Source organism: Electrophorus electricus, chromosome 2 (genome assembly GCF_041902795.1).
Source record: "Electrophorus electricus isolate QZ-2024a chromosome 2, ASM4190279v1, whole genome shotgun sequence".
Taxonomy (NCBI): Eukaryota; Metazoa; Chordata; class Actinopteri; order Gymnotiformes; family Gymnotidae; genus Electrophorus; species Electrophorus electricus.
Genome location: NC_137498.1, coordinates 26,057,431 through 26,062,382, shown reverse-complemented (window position 1 = coordinate 26,062,382; position 4,952 = coordinate 26,057,431).

Sequence of the window (4,952 nt, the reverse complement as noted above, 5' to 3'; positions counted from 1 at the left end):
AAATGGTGAATGAAGCCCAAAGCCTTGACAACTACTAACTTCAGCCAATCACAGGACACTGTAGGTTACAGTAACCAATAATAACATGAGTAACATTAGCGAAGGTGGAGAAATCTGTCAAAGTCTAGCTGATTGACAGATTATTCAGTCGAATCATTTTACGGGACAACAAGAAACAGCTGGTCAGACCTGAAACTGTACCATCCAATGGGAATGTAAAGAATATCTAGTGAAAGGGAGTAGGAGGGCGAAATGAAGAAAAATAACACTATTCACCAGTCTACGGTTTCAGACATCGGATGCTGACTCTATGTACGTCACATTATTACACGGTGCACGTTAGGAAATGATGTTCATAAAGATAAATATTTTAAGACGAATTGTAACAACACCTGTTGAAATTCCAGTTCATTTGGGTTGTCCTGTTAAACTGGGGGATATTTGCTAGGTTAATGTACCATTCAAGAAGTTCATAGGATGAGCCATGATAATGATTTACAACTGCGTATAGGCCCATGCTTCCAAGTTGCGCAAGCTCGAAATAACACATTAGAATCAAACTACCCTTTATCTGACTCTTCTTCCCATGACTGCTTCTACCCGATTTATACCTTAACGAATCCAACCATTCACAGAGCGATTTCCGACTATTTTTGACGTTAGCCCGTGCCTTAAGCCCGCCTTCACGTCCAACCCAAGCAGACATTAGAGCTAACGTCATCAAATAAACCCGTGATTGGTCAGGTGATAGGCGGTCTCCACACCAATGACCAGTCAGTACGACGAGCTTATTATGCGTGTTGCCATCAGTGAGACCAAACAGGAAGGGTTGCGACTGAGGGTAAATTTGTCTAAACTAAAGACGATCGATCAGTATACAAGGTGTGACCCATATACACTGCAATTCACTCACTTTAGCCTTTCCCCTAATTTTATTCTACCATCTCAATTTAGTTTGCCTCAGCATGTATTTAAATTAATGACAGAGTGTGTTTGTACAAAACATAAAATAGATAGTAAATGTAAGAGAAACTGCAGTGTATATCTTTGTATGTGAATTAGCTATAGCTCACATTGTTGGAGATGATCAGTGCTTATTTGTCGCACCTCAATCGGACTCTCACACATGCTGTGTACAGTAATTAGATGCAATAGAACCTTACATAACTGGTGTAGCTATACCACACCCTCGCATTACCATACACAGCTACATTCACTTACTTTAGTCACAATCTCTCCTCACACAGTCGAGGTGAGAACCAGATGATATATGACCATTTTGAATGGTGAGGTTGTAAGGTGTCTGCAAAATATGGATAACTTTATTTTTAAATCATATGTATTCATTACTTTAGTGGTATTTTTATTTCAAGCGTGTATGAAAAGGTTTTGGAAAACCGCTGAGGTAAGATCAGCGCTGTTACAAATTCTATCACTTCTTGAGTTAAAATGACCAATCACTAAACATGTTTTATATAATAATGCAAAAATTGACTGAGTGACAATGAAAGTACAACAGGAAGAAAAAATGTATCAAGGAAATGTATCCCTTGTTATCCAAGACAATAGTGAGATAGTGGGTCAGAGCATATACTTGTAAAATAGGCAATGAAGACTGCATAAACCGTAAAGGAGAGCATGTGCAATAAATTGAAGTCTGAGAGAAAGACATGTAAAGGCCTTCCTGTCCGAAAGCAGGAAGGCCGAGGCAAGAGAAAATCTCAGAGCTCAAGCAAAGCACACGGCACTCCTACCTCACATGACATTCTGTAACAAGAACCAATTATGGAAGTCTGACTCATACACACAGACGTATCGCGTAAGCATACACACGCGCATGCACACTCACTCACTTACTCTCGCAAACACAAATAAGTAGCAAGCTTACATAGAGGTTGTTAAAAGGTTGTTAAGAGTTGCTAAGAGACAAGATACAGTAACCTTCGATCTATAGATATGCCTTTTTTTTCTTCATGAAAAGGTCTAACGTACAATAAATAATAGATAATAAATAAGACAGCATAATATTCTATTTCAGTCACCATGAAGGTAAGGAGGAATAACATCACAGAGATGTTGAATAGGTTATATCTCGCAAAATATCAATGAATATCTATTCTTGAGACACAATGAATATGTATGAATATATAACTACTTAAAGGATATTCTCTCCTTTAAGTAGTTATATATTCATACATATTCATTGTGTGTTTAATATCTTCTCTAGACTATATAACAGATGGTGAAAATAAGCTTTACATGTCATACCCTTAATGCAATAGTAGTTACAAGGTAAGTGAACAGCAACTTTTATTTAGAAAAGGATTCATATTCTAATGACAAACTGTAACAGTTATAACTTCTTCCACTGGCTATTATAAATACACACTGAAGATCTTGGACTAAAACCTCTAGCTGAAATTCCAAGTCTTTATAAATTATACCAAAAAATACAAAACGTATCTCGGATGAGCAAGAGCAAGAACGCTAAACATTACTGAACTAGGCCGTAAATGGTGCGGCGTCCAGATTATGAAGTAATAGCAACTATTGTCCACTAGGTGGCGAGCACAAGTTTGGTCTTATAGAGTCAGTTTGCTCTGATGATTACTTAATTTCAGCAAAAAAAATGGGAGCAGTAAATGGTATAGTTCCAGATTACATGAAAGAAATACGTTAAAAAAAAAAAGCTTTTACACTAAAACAGAATTTAATGAAAGGTAAAATATCTGCCTCTAAGGTGAATATGTGAACAAAGAAACAGGCTATTTATATACACTCTAGGATTATCTGGAATTTTTAATTCGAGAAATTTTAAAAAGAGAGGATGAAAAGCCTAAGGACATTATGCAAACATTCAAATGTATAAAAGCAAAAGCCAAAGAAGTAAGATAATTGACAAAACATCATCACAGAAGGTATGCTGTCACACAAAGTGAAAGACTGATAAATATAGCGTACAGGTTTGCTCAGCAACCTTGAAAACAAACATTTAAGAAATAGTACTCCAAAACTAGGAATAATTGTAAAATGATTAAGAATGGAATATCTGAGAACAAAACGTGCACCACATCTCCTACATCATCCTACAACTCCCATATAAAAAGTGAGCAGAGACACTACCACTTGAGGTTTACAGCATTTAGCAGTGGATCCAGACTCATTCTTCACTTTGGTAACTACACACCTTTTATATTAGCTGCAGTGTAATTACAGAGTAGTTTACTTGAATACCTGAATAATATGTCTCAAGACTACCCACTATAAAATAAAACCAGATTTTAAGACATTAAACAGATGTGAATGATTTTGAGAAGATGAATGTGGAAACCCAAAAGCTCTGACACTGAGGACATCAGCTAAGAGGTGCTCACTCTAGTTCAGGCCATTGCAGTTCATACGGTGCTTTGTTACTATGCTGTCATACACAGTTGGTGAAATAACCAGAATAGTGGCTTGCTATTAATCACACAAGCACACTAATTAGCTCCCTTGCCTCTCCTCAGGAGTCATGCTTTGCAAGCCCGCCTCCTGGTGAGCATGATTGGTTGTAGAGTGTATGATTGATGGAGTGGGGTTAAAGAGGGTCAAAGCAGTGCTAGGTCTTGATGATAAAGGCCTAAAGAATGCCAAAAGCTCGACAGTGACACAACACAGAGCATAGGGTAAGCAAACTTATTTGTTGATAGATGGCAGTATACAGTAAACACTTTACAAGTGTGGAATTGTGGGTGGGGAGACAACACTGGATTGTAATAACAATGCTTTTTTAAAGGCTAATTTCAACAATGACTCAAAATATATCCAGTATATATTTTCATATTAGATTTATAAATGTAATTTTTGTGTTCTCTGAATATAAAGATACAACTTCAATTCAAGAGAACTTCCGAGTCTGAAGAACAGGCACACCCACCAACCTGAGAACTTGCAAACAATGGATAAGGATAAGACCTAAGAATAATTAGGATCATGTTCTTCAGTTAAGTTACTTTGTCAGAGAAATCTGTTATTTTATGTCTGGTAAGAAACAGGACACAGATTTTTTTTTGGTTAAATGGAAAAAGTAACATATCAATAATATAAGGTACTTCTGAAGAAGAATCAACTTTACAATGAGGAGATGCCGTGTGGATTCAGCAGGGGGTGCTGTTTTCATAACTATAGCACAATGACTAAAACACCAGTATCAATCCTTAAAACATTTTTCCTAGTAAATCACATCAGTTTTGAATAGGTACACCAAACCATCACATTTGACCAGCTAAAGTCACTACAGATGCACTACTCACCTCCCAGGAGATTCTTGATCCTGATTAATATTTAGCAATGCTACACCTACTGAACAATGTATGCCTTTTGGCTTTTTCTCACTGCAAAACTGAGACTGTAGGTCAATCCCACACCACCATGATTTTCAGCAAGATTACTGCTGATGAAACAGCTGCACTAACCCAGTGCACTACCTTAATCCGGGGTGTTTTGTTCCATCCCAGCTGCAACACACCAGTCAGGTAGTCATGCGCATACGAATTACCCATTTGGGGTCTTTAGAGAGGCACAGCATAACCAAGATGTGGAAGGCCTAGAGGCAGCAGCACAGTTTGTTCAATCTAAAGGATTTTTTTTTACTTCAACAACAAACATTAAAAACATTGACAAGCATCTGACTGGCAGCATTATGTATTATTATTAATTGCATTTCAATGCAATTTTGAATCTCTCGATTTTATATATATATATATATATATATATATATACATACATACACACACACACACAGAGGCACAATCGAAGCACATGGTCAGCTATACACATGAAGAACAGTATCTTAATCCACCAAATACTGCTTCTGCTTCTTATTGCACCAACTATTCCACACAATCAACAAACATAAAAGCCTATAGTCTCATTTATAGAAGAGGGTAAGAAAACATTTGCTAAAGTCTGCA